The sequence below is a fragment of the Daphnia magna genome, unplaced genomic scaffold, assembly GCF_020631705.1.
Source record: "Daphnia magna isolate NIES unplaced genomic scaffold, ASM2063170v1.1 Dm_contigs112, whole genome shotgun sequence".
Lineage (NCBI taxonomy): Eukaryota > Metazoa > Arthropoda > Branchiopoda > Diplostraca > Daphniidae > Daphnia > Daphnia magna.
Window position 1 is genome coordinate 109,573 of NW_025533126.1, and position 19,080 is coordinate 128,652.

General features: G+C 45.6%; 1 long non-coding RNA gene and 1 pseudogene across 1 annotated transcript; both read right to left on the bottom strand.

Moving 5' to 3' along the window:
• Window positions 1-238: 238 nt before the first annotated feature.
• On the bottom strand, window positions 239-575 carry LOC123466668. Its single transcript, XR_006641502.1, has 3 exons — window positions 545-575; window positions 367-473; window positions 239-301 (listed from the first exon to the last, which is right to left on the bottom strand). It is a non-coding gene; the product is annotated as an uncharacterized LOC123466668 (long non-coding RNA).
• A 12,965-nt stretch (window positions 576-13,540) lies between these two features.
• On the bottom strand, window positions 13,541-17,992 carry LOC116930485 (annotated as a pseudogene).
• Between the last annotated feature and the right edge of the window lie 1,088 nt (window positions 17,993-19,080).

Here is a 19,080-nt window from a genome sequence, read left to right on the forward strand (position 1 = left end):
TTATACCTAGTTTTTAAAATATGAGAAAAATTAAATGACAATACGAGCAGTTTGATTCTTTGATTATTCTTTCTGTATTTCTTCAACTTCATTTCGAGTGAAATGAAGTTGATGTGACAATTGTCAATCAAAAGTAGATGGACTGACTTAATCAGGACCTGCAATACAATAAAATATATCAAAAACATAAGAAATGCTATTAAAACTATGAACAAATTCATACGTCAGAGTCACACTCATTTATTCATGTGCAGCTTGCGAGTGAAATGAAGTTGACTACTTGACTCACTTAGGATGTGACCTGCAATACAATACAATATATCAAAAATATCGGAAATGCCTGTACAACTATGAACAAATTCATACGTCAGTTATTCAGGTGCAGCTTGCAACAGTTGCAAGTGAAATGAAGTTGACTCACTTTAGGATGTGACAATTCCAATGAAAAAATGCTAGACAAACTAAATAAGTCCCTGCAATACAATTAAATACATTACAAAACTAACAAATTCTTGTAAAATAACCATTGATTTCATATTCATACTTAAACTTTGAGTTTTTCAGGTGCAGAATTGCATGTAATTTCCAAACAACAGTAGATAGACTGATAGACTAACTCAGTCAGGCGTCAGGCTCTGTCAGGGAAAGGGAAAAAAGGAAACAAATGAATAGCAATAAGCGACATATTACAATTAACAGAAATTTTGAGTTTTTAATCATTTGACAACAGTATAAAAAAAAGTCAAATTACCTAGGTAATGTTTTTCTTATTACTAGGTATTTGTTTTTAACTAGGTTTTTCTATTACTAAAGTAGCCCGGAGAGAAACTAGGTAAAGTTTAACTAGGTAAAGTAGTGAAAAAAAAACTAGGTATTACTAGGTAACTAGGTAATACTAGATATTACTACCTAGTAATGCCACCAATATTCAGATGTCGAGGTACAGTTTAAATTTGAAGAGGAATGAAGCCAAGGTGTCTCTGATTTGGATTTGTCTTCTCGCCTTAATTGTGGAGTTGAGGCCTAAAATCGTAAGGACATTCCAGGTAAGGTTGTTTTGCTTAAAGAAATCTTTAAAAGTTGTGAGGAGAACTTCATGGTGCTTGCAGGCAGAAAGAATGTGAGTTGTGTCTTCTACTTCAGGGCAGCCATTGCGACAAAGTCGATCTTGGTCCATATCTATTTTACTCAGTTTGTTGTGGCATGTCGGTGGAGAGCAATGCTTATTGCTCTGATTGGATGGTGGTGCCACTCGATGATGCCAAGTTTTGTTCTGAAGTATATGCTTGGTTTGCCAGATGTTTTAAGTTCAAACAGTGTATTGGCTAACAATTTCCTTCTATATTTTTGAATTATTTCAGGTGCACTGAGGGAATTATCAATCCGATTGGTTGCAGGGATGTTGCTTTGGTTATTTGTCAGCTTGTCTGGCTGTTCGTTCCCCAGGATGCCAACATGACGAGGTATCCATGAGATGTGTGTGTGAGTACCACTATCTTTGAGGCTGTTAAGTAAGTACCATATATCATTGATAACAGGATTATAAATTTGTTTTGGGGTAGCATTGATTCCCATCAATGCTGACTGCGAGTCTAGAAAGACGTAAAGCTTTGGGGGGCCTGGCTCCAAGTGGTAGCAGGCTTCCAGGGTCTTAAGAATGCCGTAAAGTTCGGCAGTTTGGATGTTAGAGCCTGGTGTGAGGAAGCAGGCACCTTCAGTTTTTTTTTCGGGGATGGTGTATGCACAAGAGGTGTGAGAGCATGTGACGGATCCATCTGAGAACGCCATGATTGTAGACTGTTGGAGCTGATGTGCGAAGCTGTTGAAAAGAGCTCGTGCTTTTGTTTCATTCTGCGTTGCTGCTGATTTTTTCATGGTGAAATACGAAGTTGAATGGGGGGGGATTGCCCACGGCGGGGTGTTTTTCTTTGCTTGGTGTAGTCTGGAAGGGCTTTGAAAAGATGTTGGTCTAGGGCAGCTATCACGCTAAGCGGTTTGGAGATATCGGGGGTACTTCTAGGGGGCCATATTGTAGGGTTATTGATGTGTTGTTGGGCCAGCTTGTAGGTCGAATTTTTGGGTTGTGTGCTCAGCTTGATTAGGTATTGTGCCGCTTGCCAGTTCATTCTGTTCTTTACGAGTTCCAGTCCTAGATCGGCATAGAGAATCTCTACCAGGGTGGATTTAAAGGCGCCTAAAATTAGTCTAGGGATCCCTCGGCTGACGATGTCTACTTTGGCAATGTTGGTTGAACTGGCTCTGCCATAGGCTATCATGCCATAGTGTATTTTGCTACGCACAAATGTTTTAAAGGGAGTAGCTAGGGTATGGGTGTTGGGGCCGTATTTTTGCTGTTTGAGGACTGTGAAGAGATTCCTCATCTTAAGGCAGCTCGTTACAACTGCGTTTATATGGGTAGTCCATGTGAGTTTCCGGTCGAAGTTCAAGCCAAGGAATTTTGCTGCGTTGGTCGATGGGATGCGCCTTCCGTGGATGAAGAGTAGTGGGCTGATCGGGGTTTTCGGGCGCGCGAGAATGTTAGATTGGAAGATTTTTCCGCTAGAAACTCGAGCCCACATTTACTGCCCCATCTATTGAGTTTGTCTAAGTATGGCTGGAGTAATTTTTCCCCATCGGTGGGGCTTTTTGCTTGGGCATAGATTGTCACATCGTCAGCGTAGTGGAGGGTGTGGGTGCCTGAAAGTGGGAGTGGGAGGTCGCTCATCATCACATTGAACAGTAGAGGGCTGAGAACAGCACCTTGGGGTACTCCTCTGTTGACAGGTACCGCCGGTGATAGGAAGTTGCCAATCTTCACGAGGATGTATCTGCCCGTTAGTAACGGTTGGATCCATTTAAGGATTTGGCCTCTAATTACTAGAGTGGATAGCTTGAAAAGTACACCTTCTGACAGGGTACGGTCGAACGCTTTTGCGATGTCTAGGAAGACGGCGTAGGTGGGACGGCCTTTACTGAAGGCGGTTTTTACTGCATTTTTTAGGGCCACTAAATGGTCTGTAGTGCTTCTGCCGGGTCGGAAGCCTGCTTGAGAGGGTTGAAGTAGAAAGTTGGTCTCCAGGTGCCAGCTGAGTATGTTTTTGATGATTCTTTCCATAACTCTGCCGAGGCAGGAAGTTAAGGAGATGGGGCGGTACGAGACAGGATCTTGTAGTTGTTTGTTCGGTTTGAGGATAGGTATATCCGCGGCCTGCTTCCATTCTGGCGGGGATACCCCATGGAGTAATAGTGCATTGAACGTGAGGTTTATATACTCTCGGTTTTCGTAGTTTAGGTTGGCGAGCATTTTGTTATGAATGAGGTCCAACCCAGTTGCGTTACTCTTGAGGCGGCTGAGTCCGCTCTCTATTTCCTTGGTTGTTATAGGTTTGTTGAGAGGGGATGGGTTGGTTGATGACATGGCTTCTTTTATTTGTTCTTCATGGGGTCGGTATACGATGCCATGAGAATCAGGACAGTCGAAGAAAGTTTTGAGGAACAATTTAACCTTTGCTTTTGGGTCGGTGATCGTTTCACCGAATTGGGACAGCAGGTCGTGGCTGGCTGTAAAAGGGGACCAATTTGGGCGGGTTAACATCGGGGTGGGCCGGCAGCATTTTAGTGTCAATAATGACAGGCAGGGGGTCGCTACCAAGTTAGGGTCCTAGGGTGACGGTTGTGTCACAGGCGAGGACGGCCGACATTATCGTAAGGTCTAATGTTGATGTTCGGCCAGTGGATGGGTTGACGTAAGTACCTAACTTCAGTGGCGTAATGAGGGTAAATTCTGGGGTTTTTAGGAGGGTGCTGTAGATAGATTTGCGGTTTGGTCGTTGGTTGGAGCTCCAAGACTCGTGATGACCATTAAGATCTCCATCAACGAGTGTTTTGTTCGTGTTGGTAATTTCTTTTTTGGTATAGTCACCGTGAGGGCAGTAAACGGATATGATATCTATTTTGCCGTATCCGGTCACGTTAATTGATATACCAACTACTTCTATATAAGGTGAGGTTCTGATGATAAGAGGGGTATAGGGAATTGAATGGTGGACTAGGATGGCTACTCCACCACCTGGTCTGTCGGTGCGGTTTTTCTTTATTAGTTGTAGGTGCGGAATTTAACTGAGAATTTATTATTCCAGAAGGTCTTACAGAGTAGGACGATAGAGGGGGTGGATAAACTTAAAAAATTACGGAACTCTTCTAGGCGGGACTTGGTGAGGCCTCGCGCGTTCCATTGTACGAACTTGAGCAGATTCATTTGTTTCTATTTTTGGAACTGGCCTTCTTGTTTGGATCTTCTAAGGAAGTTGATTTTGAAGGGGTGTAGTCCATTCTTGCGGATATTTGTGGTTGCCCGCTAGATCTTCTAGACCCAGAGGGGGGGTGGGTCGCACGAGTCGGAATCCGAATGGGGTTGCTCGTATCCTTCCGCCTTACAGGGTGGGAGACGGGCATAGAGGAACGCTTCGAGCCTGTCGAACCTGCCGATGACAGTTTCCTCGAATGAGTCGATTCTCGTGTTGGTGTTTGCTGCATCTGTGGCAACCTGGGCGAGTTTGGACTGAATGTCCATAATGGTTATGCTTTAGAGATTCTTTAGCGTCTCCTGTAATTGGCGCATATCCGTTTTTAGTTTTTCTATTTCGTTAAGGCTGGCTTGGTTGATCGGGGTCGGTTTTGGCCTGCTTACAGCGGAGCTATAGGAAATACCTATTTTTTGGCGTGCCTCTGAGATCGGGAGGTTATGATCCGTAGCGTATTTGATGAGGGCGAGCATTTCATGTAGGTAAGGCATTGTTTTGAGTCTGAGGAGTGGGTTGGGCTGATACAGTTGACGCATTTTGTGGTGCAAGCTGTTGATGCAGTTTGGTTCCCGCCACAGTTTTTGCACTTGTCTTCTTTGCTGGAACAGTGGTTTTTCGTGTGGCCGAGTTTCCAGCATTTGGTGCATTTGTAAGGACTGGGGTAATACTTAAAGACCGAAAAGCTGAGTGCCACTAAAGTGACCCTTGCAGGAAGGGGTCTATGTAATGAGAGGGCTACGGTTCCAGCGGGACCCCTTGTTCCTTCAGCCAATTTGGTGAAACGCTCAATCTTAGTAACTCCTTGAGAGGCAAAGAGCTCGAGCAGATCTGTCTCTGATTCAGAGGTTGGAACTCTGTGTATGATGCGTTTATGGCTGTTGATAGAGTTCAGCTGTTTGGCTCTAATGGAGCGGTTGACCGCGTGAGTGATTTTTAGCAGAGCTTGTCGTTGGGCTACATAAGTGGGGTAGACGAATAGGTCTCCACCACGGGGGGAATCCGAGCGTTTCAGTTTGTCGACTTGTAGGGTTATGTCATGGATGATGGCTTTCAATTCAGTCATCTCCATTTGGCGAAAATTTGCCTTGCCATCGATCAGTTTAAGGATAACGGGTGGTAGGCTTACCGTAGTTCGGGCATTGTGATTGTTACTGGTAGTTGGCCATTTTTCGACGCTTTCGTTCACAAAATTCCAATTTGCTTAAGTAGGCTGGTAGTTCATCGTGTGGTACGGACGTTACTCGGGCACATGGGTTGAGGCTGGTTGCCGGACACGAGCGGGGCCGGTGTGTGTATTCTCGGTTTCCGCAACCATGCAGCAATTACTGTCTGGGGAGGAGTGGCACAAAAACTGACAATTTTGTTTTTTTGTTTTTTTTTCCACTTTGTAGCATCTTTGTCTCTTTTTAACTATGGCAGTAACTTATTTAGAGGGAAAGAGACACAACCGTTTGGTTCCGATGCACTAGGCGAACTCTAACGAGCAAAGATGGAACAGCGTTTGCTTCTCGGCTCACGGTCACATTGTTGTTTTCCGTCTGCTTATGTGACATTCTGGATACGCCATCTACCGGTAGAATGTCAATTGAGCTAGTGGCTTGGTTTCTCAGTCCTTCACAAGATGGCCAACACCGCAGAACACCACCTACCTAACAGGTTTCGTTCAGGGAAAACGCATTGAGTTTAAGCCGTGTTAACAAAAAAATTGGAAATCAAATACTGAAAGCATATTATTCATTTATTTATTTCAGATGAACTATGGGTGTTGGCAACTCAGCGGTTGCCAAAACCGTAAAATTCTTAGACCCTGCGAACCCGATCCGGCAACGCCTGGAATAGGGTCAGGGAAATTGGAAACGAAGGGCGGAGCTACCGACGACCCGACATTGTGAAAAGTCGAGCCCACCGGAGCACATGTGTAGCTCGCAAGTTTTTCGCTCTCCGCCTTTCCGTCAATTTTTCGTCTTTTTTCCACAGTTTTCCCCGTAAATTTACAAGTGTTTTTCATTTCTTCGATACTGGCAGGCAACCAGTATTTTTTGCTCCCGATTCTCGTCCAAATTCACGGCTCAAACTCCGGAGCCTTTTTCCAACTGGAGGCTTGAGGAGCACGTGTGGCAACGTGCTCATGGCAAGTCGTATCAGTTTTTTCCCTCTAAACCCCTCGTGTATTTGCGGTTTGTAAACGGGTGGATCGTAGAGTAGACACTCTACCACCACGTTCAATTTACCGTCCCGTGAATACATTTTTGTGAAGGTAACCATCCCCCCTTTATTTTTCTTGTCTTTACGTGCGTAACGGCAACAAATTGGTGCATCGACCGGGAATCCGAAACCCAGCACGGCGGCCATTACGCACGCAACTCAAGAATCCTTAAGGAGTCGCATCGAGTTTATCCGTACTCAACCGGACTCCTCTCAACATCCTGATTTTCTCTGACGGCTGTATTTATTCAACCATTTCCGAAGTCCCGCGTGGCAGACAACCGATCCTACTCAACAGATTGTTCCGGCGCAAACAGATTGGCCAGCTGACTTCATTCCAGCCCAGCAGCCCAGCGACCCGAACATTGATCTGTTTTCCATCTGTGTTTATATCTACATTGCATTTAAAATCATTTGTTGTGTAATATAAAATATAACTGCCGTGTCCCCCCCGCCCTAGATACGTTGGTCTGTTCTCGAAAGAACGGCCGCGGCTCTTTTTTTGCTTAAACTCTATTTGAATTTCGTTGGTCGGCTCTCGAGAGAGCGTCCACGATTTCATTTCCGTCCCGCTGATTACGTTGGTCGGCTCTCGCTAGAGCGTCCGCGAATCATTTTCGTTCGTTATTTTTTCGCCTGCGACACAAGATAGCTAGGTTATTCCAACCTCGGAAGGTGGTTTGCCTAGCTCTTTCAACGGTAGCCGCCCAGTTTGTCCAGCCTTAACGTTCCGTCAGCTGGACTTTACACTATCAGCTTCCCAGTTTGTCCAGCCTCACGGCTTTGTCAGCTGGACCTTTCAACGGCAGCCACCCAGTTTGCCCAGCCTTAACGTTCCGTCAGCTGGACTTTACACTAGCAGCTTCCTAGTTTGTCCAGCCTCACGGCTTTGTCAGCTGGACCTTTCAACGGTAGCCGCCCAGTTTGTCCAGCCTTAACATTCCGTCAGCCGGACTTTAAACCGCCAGATTTCCAGTTTTTCCAGCCTATCCGCTTAGTCAGCTGGATTTCTTTCATCAGCGCTATCCGTTTGTCGGGCCTTACTGGCCAGTCAGCTACGTTCCGGCTAGTCCCTTCCAGCCAACATCATTCCGCGCAAGTTTAACAGCGCCAAGAAGAAGAAGGCGGACAAGCTGTTACGCAGCGAAAGAAGAAAATCGGAGGCCCTTAAACGTTTTGAGTCACATCAAGCGACAAGGAACATTGTTGCATCCGCCGACGCTTCTGTTGTCACGACTGCTGATCAACAACAACAACTTCAACTTCGGCCACGTCTATCAGATTTTGTACCACCGTCGAATCCCAGAAGGTTTTCCTTCCGTCCATACGATCCGTGGCCTCGTTCAACGGAAGCTGAACAACCAACTCCGCCTGGTTCACCGGAACCTGAAGACGACGACTTCATCCCAAATTTATCTGATTGCGAAGTCATCGACGAAGTCGGTCCATCTTCAGAGGATGAAGCTCCTTCTACTAAAAAGGCGTCACCGTCGCCACCCAAGAGATTAGTACGAGTGCGGAATACCAAGACCAACGAAACGCGCTTCGTCGGTCTAAGCGAACTCTTCCGCCCGAACCCTCAAGATCGGATCGTTCGTTACAACCCGTATTGATCTCTTCCGTTAATTTATTTGTCCACTCCTGTGAAGGAGGGCAACTTAACTCCGTCCGTTTCACTGTAATAATCATCGCTTGTTTCCACCGCTCGTTCACAAATAAACCACATCATGTCTCAAACACCTCTCTCGCTTCCTACGATTGGCGAAGATACTGAACTATACGATTGGGAAACTACTAACGATCTTGTACGCCTCAAACGATCCCGAACGACTGGAAAGTCGATTCATACCAAATCGGGAAATAGACTGCAGACAGCAATTCGAGTAGGTGATGATTGTGATATCATCCGACCGTTAAGGGCCATTTACGTTCACGACTTCGAAGAGCTAGAAGGAATACATGACCGATTCTTACAACTTTCCGCTCCAGACCTTTCAGATGAAGCTATCAAAGGTGAGGAAGACTGGTTACAAGCGGTCATTTATGATCACAAAGCGGTGTTAGCTGTGTGTGACAATTACCTGGGTAAGTTCACAAACCGGAGGTCAGAGTCAATTTCGTCCAGGCACTCGTCACGCGCTTCCAACGTCTCTTCTGCACGCGTGAAGATTCAAGAAGCGGAACGATTACAGAAAGAAGCCGAACTTAAACTCCAACAAGCTGAAGACGAAGCGGCTCGTAGAGCATCTGAAGACGCGACCTTACGCCGAGCCGAAGATTATCAACGGAAGGTCGCGGCCGACCGGCAACAGAGAGAACTTAAGGCTCAAATAGAGCCCCAACGTCTTTCCGGTGCCATTCTAAAACGGCAAATTAACGAGACGATCTGCGACGAGTCAAACCCTCCTTACCCGGTGCAAGTCACCTCGAGCGTCCCGTCAAACATACCGTAGACGAAGTCTCTACCACCGCCAACCAGCGCGGTCTCTTCCAGCTCCCAGACAGCTAGCTCGCGAAGCCAGGATCAGATTGCGGCACCCAACGTTATCAGGGTGACAACAACCTCAAGCAATCTCAGCGTGTCTACGAGTGCGACACCAATGATCGGGTCGCACCATCCGAAGTCGTTGACACCCCCCAGGCTTTTTACACCGTCGGTTCCGGTCATGACTCCGAAACCAATCGCTACGTCCACAGTCTCTGCCGGAATCTTCAACCAATATCGGGGGCTCGCCTCAAGGGCAATTGAAGCTATTACCCCAAACAAATCATCGAATAATCCGACTGTGACCTCAATCACACAACGAAACGTTCCTGCAGCCGCTGTCCCGATGCCTGTTCCAATCCCAACTTTTGTTACACCTCCAGCCCAATCAGTTAATGTAACGACAAGCCAGTCGACTATAGGAGCTGCTGCTCAGCTTTCCTATGCCGTTTCAAATTCAGCACCGAATACGGCTTCTTACGTCTCAACCGTGACATCTAGCGCGACGCAAACCGCCCACCGGCAAACCCATGTTGGCCTTCGACAACAGGCACAGCCACCGACATTTTCGACTGGTTTCGCACGTTACACTGAATACCGTTACGAACCGGTCAATCATTGGCAGCCTGTCCCGCCAGCTGTGTCCTCCGCTCCATCGCTGTTTCTTCCCGCTCAAAGTTATTGCACGCCGCTGCCTACCTCCATGCCGTTACCTGGCAACGTTATGACACCGCCTTTATTTCCATCGGGTTCACCGAGTCACACGGTTCCCCCACAAGGATCTATGAATCGTCCGTGGGTTTACACGCCAGATGCTTGGATCCATACTCTCAAAGAACCTAACGCAACCTTGGGACGTTCCGGTGTCAAACCACCACGTATGAAGGCGCCAAGTTTTGATGGGGATCCACGGCACTGGCCCATGTTCATACAGATGTTCAAAGTCTTCGTCCATGATGCCGTGAGTTCCGACGCAGAGCGCATCGCTCATCTCTACGATGCACTCACACCGGCCATCCGGAAAGATATTGGTGGAGCCTTGCTGAACCCAGGACTTTATCAGCACGCCCTTAGTGAACTTCACAAGCGATACGGAAACGCCCAAATCGTCTCTCAGGCCTGCACATCATCCCTGCTTAAACTTCAGCCGTTCCGAGACAACGATTATAAGGCCTTGCGGGCCTTTTCGGCCGATCTACACTCTGTCGTAGCAACCCTACAGCTTGGAGGTTACGGATTAGAGCTCCACAGCCATGCAACACTTTCCCAACTTGTCTCTAAGCTTCCACCTGCGCTACGAAGCCGATGGGGAGAGAAAAGCTGGTCTATGCAGCCTCACTCATCTACGGTGGAGGACCTCGACAAATGGCTCGACGGAGTCCCTATGGCCGAGTATTTCATCCGCGCTGGGTTCGCTGAAACACCACAACCGAGACCCTCCAAGAAACCTACCGACGGCAAGCAGCGTGGCACTCCTAGCCACAATGTTTTCAACACCACTACCGACAAAACCGACAAGTCTGACCAGTCAAGATGCCCTGGGTGCAAATCTACACACCCTCACCACTTAAAGGATTGCAGGCATTTTAAATCAGTTCCAGTGGAAAAAAGAGCTGCCATCGTGAAGGAGTCCAACGCTTGTCTTCGCTGCTTAGGTCGCGACCATCTCAGTCGAAAATGTCGTCGTACGGAGAGGTGCAACCAGGCGAATTGCGACGGTGTCCACCACCCTCTGTTGCATGGGGCCCCACGACTATATCCGAAAACGGGAAGCCCCAAAACAGCTGGATTTTCTGGGTCGGTAGCCACCGGATCGACTAAACGAACCCTACTACCTATCGTTCCGGTAATCTTGCGTGCCAACGGGAAGGAGACTCATCTCTTCGCTCTCCTCGACGGCGGTAGTGAAATATCTGTCATCAAAAAAGAGAAAGCAACACTCCTCGGGCTTGAAGGTCGCACGGAACGAGTCATTACAAAAACTGTCGACGGAGAAAGCCGACCGACCACTCACAAGATAGTTAAATTCGACATCTCTTTGCTAGACGGCCGTTTTACCTTCAATATCATGGATGTGCACGTAATGGATACTTTCCGTCTAAACAAAAACTCCATCGATCTGACGAGTCTTTCAAAGAAATGGCCACACCTCGCTCATGTGCCAATTCATTCGGTGCTTGATGAAGACGTCGCTATCCTTATCGGACAGGACTATCCCGCTGCAATCGAGATCTTCGAGACCAGAAAAGATCCGTACCATCAACGTGCACCTCGTGCTTATCTCACGGCATTTGGCTGGTGCGTGGCTGGTCCCGCTGCACGACCCGAAGATGAAAGCCGGAACTGTTTCCATTTCAGCTTAGCTGAGAACCGATGTGACACATTACTACAACAGTTCATCGAGTTCGACTTTTTTGGAACAAAGCCAAACGTCCGATCAGCCCATGTCCAGACAAACGGAACGGAGCGCCATCGACCAGTGCATCAACTCCTTCTAATTGAGTCCGTCCACGTCAGAGAAGGTGCGACTAGCCAAACTGATCGCAGGGCCGGCGATGTTGGCAACTCAGCGGTTGCCAAAACCGTAAAATTCTTAGACCCTGCGAACCCGATCCGGCAACGCCTGGAATAGGGTCAGGGAAATTGAAAACGAAGGGCGGAGCTACCGACGACCCGACATTGTGAAAAGTCGAGCCCACCGGAGCACATGTGTAGCTCGCAAGTTTTTCGCTCTCCGCCTTTCCGTCAATTTTTCGTCTTTTTCCACAGTTTTCCCCGTAAATTTACAAGTGTTTTTCATTTCTTCGATACTGGCAGGCAACCAGTATTTTTTGCTCCCGATTCTCGTCCAAATTCACGGCTCAAACCACGGAGCCTTTTTCCAACTGGAGGCTTGAGGAGCACGTGTGGCAACGTGCTCATGGCAAGTCGTATCAGTTTTTCCCCTCTAAACCCCTCGTGTATTTGCGGTTTGTAAACGGGTGGATCGTAGAGTAGACACTCTACCACCACGTTCATTACCGTCCCGTGAATACGTTTTTGTGAAGGTAACCGTCCCCCCTTTATTTTTCTTTTCTTTGCGTGCGTAACGGCAACAATGGGAGATTCTACTCTTGGTACAGATCACCAGATTTTAGTTGCGCGTGCTGACAAATTAAGTTGTTTATTCATTTAGGTAGTAAAGAGTTCACGGTATCATAGGATTGTTCCTCGATCGAATGTGTTGAATACATATATCTGCCTTGATAGCGCAGTATGCAGCGCGTGAGTCTCCTAATCTCGAGGTCGGGAGTTCGAGCCTAACTCGGGGTAGTTCTATGTAAACTAACTAAATTATTTCTACTTAAAGTCAATCCTGTAAGAGCTGGTTTGTTTCTAAATGCTACATATACATCAATAAATACCACGGTACGATAATAAAGGTTCTACCGAGATTTGAACTCAGATAGTCAGAGTCAGCGTCTGAAATGCTATCAATTACACCATATAACCACTATTAACAAATGATCATATTACGATAACATCGATAATGACAACTCGCTGGAAAGAAATCTTCGGATTAAAAGTCCCGCCCTCTATCAACTGAGGTAAACGGGATACGTAATTGATGTCTATGTTATTCAGTACATTAACAACACGTAGTTTCTTTGATCATTCGACGACAAATTATGAAACCAACATATTTTCAAATAAGTCTTACATTACCTTGATCCAAAATCACGGTATCCATGTCTCGAAAAATGAATAAGCCGAAAAATTTTCCAAGTTTTTTTATCTTGGTCGAAAATAAGGGTGTCCATGTCACGCAAAATGAGGAAACCTTCAAACAAACAAAAGACAAAAAATGTTACATTGGTATTGGTATTGGTAGTATTTAGGTGCACGAGTGCGGCCATACATGCCGCAGTCTTGGCCTTCTAGTATGAAGGACTCACGCACCGGCGATTTCTTGTTCCAGTTTGTGGTCCGGCATCCACTGTTGGTTGATGTTGGCTTCATAGTGGGGAGGTTGTTGTGGGGACATCTTGTGTTGGCGTTGGAGGTTTGGTAGGGCCCTACCGGTGAGTTTGTTCAACTCGTTGCTGAGCTGCTTGGTCAGAAGATCTCGCGTGGTGGTGTCGTTTGGTGTTCGAGCATGGTCTCAGCTATTATCTAGTTAGGTCCCCTGTGTTCACATAAGTTAGCGTGCGTTTGTGGAGATTCCCATGTTTGGGTTGTGTTTGTGTTTGTCTATTTTTGTTTTGGTTGGAGGCCTTGGGCTAGAGGTTTGTTTTGGTGTCTTTACTTGTTGTTTCGTTTGCTAGGTATCCTTGTTATAGGGATTGGCGGTACGGCGTTGGTGTTTCGTCGAATGTCGTCCCACATGTGTTCAGGTTTTTTTTCTTCTTTTATCTTTGTTCCCTTTGTTTGCAGTTTCCGGAGCTGTTGCTGTGCCTTTGTTGTTTCCCTGGTAAGAAAATGGAATGGAAATTCATGATGGTCAGACGCATCTGGATGTTACATATGCATGCTATCACTGCCTTCCTCCACGGTAATTATTTTTGCTTCATATAATATTTACGAGGTTTGTTTGGTTTAGAAAATTGGCTAGGGTGTCCCTTATCTTGCATTGCACTGTCGTATCTAGTGCCATGTTGAGGCCGAGTAGTGAGCGGACATTGAGGTCGATGTCGTGGGTTGCCAGTAGCTGGTGGATTTTTTGGCGATTGCTTTCTGTGTACGGGCAGTCGATTATTATGTGTTTGACGTTTTCGATCACCTCGCAACCTTCCCGACAGCTTGGGTCAGCGTCTTTGTCCACCCTGTGGTTGAAAGAATTCAGGTAGTTGTGCCCTGTTCTTAGCCTGTGAAGGCATACTATTATGGCTCTCTCCTTGTGGTGGAACCACTTGGTCAGCCCTGTCCTGGACATAGTCTGAATGCAGGCTTCCCTACTAGCACAGCTCGTTCAGAGGACATCGTAAGAACGTCCGTTTATCCTAGCTAGGTTCATCCGTTGATTGTTACGTTTGGAAATTTTGTACATCGCTTGGATCGCAAGAGAATCGACCCGCGCCAGTCTTCCCGGGGACACCCTAAAAACGTCGGTTGATCCCAGCCAGTTTTCTCCCGTTTTTGGGCGTTGTTGGACGTCCCTGGTACGTAAAATTAGTACGCTGCTGGAACAAAAGAAATTGGACGGATCGTTTTATTCTCCGAACGTCATATTAACGTCCATTTATCCCAACCAATTTTTCTGTCCCCGGCACGTACAAAGCAGTACGTTGCTGAAACCAAAAGAAGTCTAACATATTATATTGTAGATAAGCATCATACATGATATGGTCGTTAGTGACCCCTATCGGCCATTGCCTCACATTTGACATCATTAGTAACTAGAACAGCTAAATAACGACTATTAGATATGTAAAAAAGTGTTTGATATTTTAAAATAATAAAAACACCCTATTATTATTATGGTTGAGCATAATTTATTTGCAATGACATGAAAGACATATAGATGCTTAATTTACATTATGATACAACAATGGAGACACTAAAAAATATCCATTCTCGGGTATGTTGATGGGAATGCGAATTGCTTTACATATAATATCCCGAACGGGAAAGCACTCTAAGATGGATGATAAGTTGGATATCAACATTTCATTTAACATTTTTGATGAAAGGGGATAGTCGTACATATCTTCTACTTGCAAATATTTTCGACTCAATAAGTACACTTGCCCATCAAATTTTATAAAATTTTCTATGAAAATACCAAGATTTTCCTTTTCATTAATGAAAACTTAGTGATCCGGATTTTTCCTGGTAAAAATAATCAGAAAGATAAAGAATTAGTCTTTATCTTTCTGATTTTTAATTAGTAAAAAGTATAGTTGTTATATGGGAAAAAGGATCATTTTGAAATATTGGATCAGCCCCGACATGTGCTGCATTGCGTCCCTACCCGCGGCTATGCCGTCGGGTATGGGAGAGGGTCGAGGGGTGAGAAAGGGACCCAAGTTACAACCAAGTTACCCGACGGCATAGCCACGGAAGTAACAATGGTTATAGCTCAACGTCAGATGCTGAGAAGATAGGCCAGCTAGGGAAAGGATGCCGCAAGAAATATCCTGTGGCGAGATACACTCCCACAGCAGATTCTGTTCGTGGCAACACATCAACCGAATCCAGTGATGTGGAAGAAGATAATCTTACCACGGAACTTCCTCCAATTCCAATGCCAACAGGAATTGCGAGTGGTTGGCATTCACCTTGTAATGAAAATTAATTGTTAATTTTTTATGTCTGTCATCTATAATTATTTTACATAGCGGTTCCTGGTAATTGAAATCAGTATCATCCAAATGCAGATTCCGCCTGCGGCAATAGTCAGCCCATCAGCGGGCAGCAACGATGCGCTGGCACAGCATCCATGCAGCCCACACAAACTTGCAGTGCACCCGTATCCGTTCCGTCCATAAACCAATCTCTGCCGTTTAACTAAGAACAACAGCTGACCAGCTGGTATCCAGCGCAATCACCATGGATGCAACAACAAGAACAGGTAAGCTTTTAACTTGCATATTATTTTTGATTATCAATTTTAAAATTTTTCTGCAGCCGGTAGCAGAGTATCGATCGTCGCAATCGTATTCCTCTCTCAACCAGTTGACGCCACGTCAACCCCAAGCGGAGTCTTCGGTCGGTATGGGTCAAATCCAGCAGTTGCTGACGAAGATTTTGAAGGAATTGGCCAAAAGTCGAGAAGATTATAATGCATTGATGCATAAATTGGTTTCTATCGAGACCAAATTGGTTAACCTTCAAGACACAACGAGCGGTAACAATAAAACTAAAGAAGACATGCCATTCCCGCTACCGATCACTGACGTTGCGGATATCGTTCCGCTAGAAGATTGCCTCAAAGGAAATAAAGCATTCTATAGACAATTGGTAAGTAAATGTTACACATTTTGTTACTTTTTAACTCACTTAAAACTATAATTAACTTAAATAACTTTTTATTTAGGTTGCCCTTATCGGGGGTCTTGGCGGTTCGTCTTTATCCGACGCCGTCAGGCGTGCTTGGACTTCGATTTTTTCCCTCCAAGTACGCGCAGCATGCAACTGGGGTGAAAAAATGAGCAATGGAAAACAAAAAAATGGTGTATGTAAGCTGCTAATCACTCGAGCAGTTTTTGGTGTGTAGTTATGCAGACAACAGTTTTAGCCATTAATCTTTTGATTTATTTTGTAGATGGAATAAAGGGCGTGTTGCAATTCGCAGACGCCAAAGAATCGGATCTCGAGCAAGAGACCAAAAATTTCCTGAAAAGGGCACCCGAGCAAGTTAAATTTGCTCTAGGAAAGGATGAGAGTATTCCGTCTGGGCAAACAACAACGCCAACCGCAATCAACGTAGAGGACCCTGATGAAGAAATTCCGGACGAAGTACCGGAATTTGACCCGAACTAATTATTTCTGTAATTTTATATTTTTCTGCTTACACAAAAAAACGCAACATTTTTTTTTTCTAAACAGTGTTCAAGTGCACTGCTGCGTATTGGCTGCTGGGCGCTTAAATTTGAAATTTGTATTTGGTAACCAAGATAAACAAAATGTTCAACCAAGATATGCATGCGATGAACCTATCGGCAACACCGTCGACCTTCACCACTTCCAGACGGTGACACAGAAAGTATTTCAGCACCAGAGACGGTACTTAACATACATAACTGATGGTATTTGTGCTTAACTTCATTTACTATTCATAGATGGAATGTAGACGAGGCCGGATCGCAGATGCAGATACACATAATTGAATGTAATTCTTGATTTTATTGTGTATTACATCTGGTTGTATTATATACAATGTAATACAATACTATTTACTACAGCCTAATTTGATATTTTATTACTTAATTTAATATTCATATATTACCTGGGTCCAGTAAAATGTCATCCTCAGTTCGTTCCTATCCGGACATTCCCGGGACGTCTGGAAAAGGACGTTCACTGAACGCACTTTCCATAACGTTCAAAGCATGTCCATTTAAGACCATCTCCTAGATGTTCAAATGTGACCGTCGCGTGGAGGTATTTTATCGACGTCCTAAAAACCGGACATTAGGATATCCCTGTGACGTTCAGGGGACGTACCGCCGGGATATCCAGACAGGATGGTGAGGACGTGGCTGGGATATCCCTATGACAGAGGAAGGCTACTAGGGTTTCCGGCATGTCTTGAGATAGAGGAGGTGGTCTTTCCTCCAGTCGGCCTTTACTATTGAGATTTTTTCAGATGGGGAGAGCTTATGGTTTGCTTTTGCTCCAGATGGTTTTGTACACTCGGTTTGCGCCAGTCTGTCCGCCACTTTGTTGCCTTGGATGCCCACGTGACTCGGTATCCAGGTGAGCGACATTTGTGTCCCGCTGGATTTGAGGCTTGATATCGTTTCTCTAATCTGATGTAATGTCTCGTTGTTTCCTGGTGTGGTAGACCCAATTGCTTTTACCACCGAGCTAGAGTCGCAGAATACCATCACTTCTGGTGGGTTTTCATCAAGTTTGTATGTGTAGTCAAGGGCTTTGTGTACGGCTAGGAGCTCCGCTGAGTACATGCTTGCTTGATTGTCCATGGTCCACGTTTGGGAGACATTTCTCGTTGGAATGTACATTGCGCATGTGGTCGTTTTAGAGGTTTCCGATTTTGCCCCGTCCGTGTATATGCACAACGTTGATGTTGGTATTTGCTGGTGTAGTGTTCTGAATTTCTCTACTACTGCAACAGGATTAGCTTTTGCTTTGTTCTTTGTTGTTGGGAACCATAGTGTCTTGCAGAGCATTGATCTGCAAGGTGGGGGGTAGTTGTAGCTTGTGAATGGTGGTGGTGTGTTCTCGAACGTGGATAACCCCAGCCGCTGGATGTACCGCATTTTTTTATCAGCCCCGGGGTGCTTCTAGTCGGGTATTCCATTTGTTCGTCGAAAAGTTCCTTCGCCGTATTGTACATCGGGTTGTGGGGTCTGGTGCTCAGATTGATCAAATATTTTCTGGTTAACCACTTTCTTCTGGTAGTGATAGGTGCAGTGTCTGATTCTGTGTAGAGTATCTCTTTAGCTGAAATTTTGGAGCCCAGTATGATCCTGATTATAGCCCGATGGACTATATCAAGCTTTTCTAGATTGGTTTTACTGGTGTTGCCATAGGCTATGAGACCGTAGTCTATTATGCTTTAGACTAGGCTCTTGAAGAGTAAGATGAGTGTTGGTGTGGAGGGTCCCACTTTTGTGTTCGTTATCACCTTAAACAAGTTCTTGACTCTCATGCATTTGGTGATAACTTGTTTTATTTGTTCTTTCCACAGCAGTTTGTAGGCGAATGTGACTCCTAGGAATTTTTCAGATTTCTTAGGTTGGATCCTATGGCCATTCAGAAAGAGTAGTGGGTCATCTCCCGGTTTATAAGCGCGCGTGAATGTTATCATTCCTGATTTGTCAGGTGCAAATTTGAATTTGCTTTTCCTTCCCCATTCATAGGCCTCGTCGATAGCTGGTTGTAATGTTATTTCGGCGTCGAACGGTTTTTTTGTCTTCGTGTATATCATGATGTCATCTGCAAATAGCATCGTTCTAATATTGCTCCGGTGGCTGGGGAAGTCCGACAGCATTATATTAAATAGGATCGGGCTTAACGCTGCTCCCTGGGGGACTCCATTCTCCACTTCCTTTGCTGTTGAGAGTTGGTTGCCGATCCTTACGCTCAAAGTTCGGTCCGTAAGGAAGTTTTTGTCCAGGTGAGTATATGCTCTGTGATTCCCAACTCGGCCATTTTGTATAGTAGGCCCTGTGTCCATACCGAGTCGTATGCCTTTGAGATGTCCAAGTAGACGGCCACAGTGGAGCACTTTTTGCTGAAGCTCGATTTGATGGCCGATTCTAGTCTTATAATGTGGTCCATAGTGCTGCACCCGCGTCTGAAGCCTGCTTGATCTATGTTTATTTTGGATTTGGTTTCTAGAAACCAGTGTAGTCGGCTTGCAATCAGCCTTTCCATGGCTTTGCTTAGGCAGGAAGTAAGCGCTACCTACTAGGAGGGGAA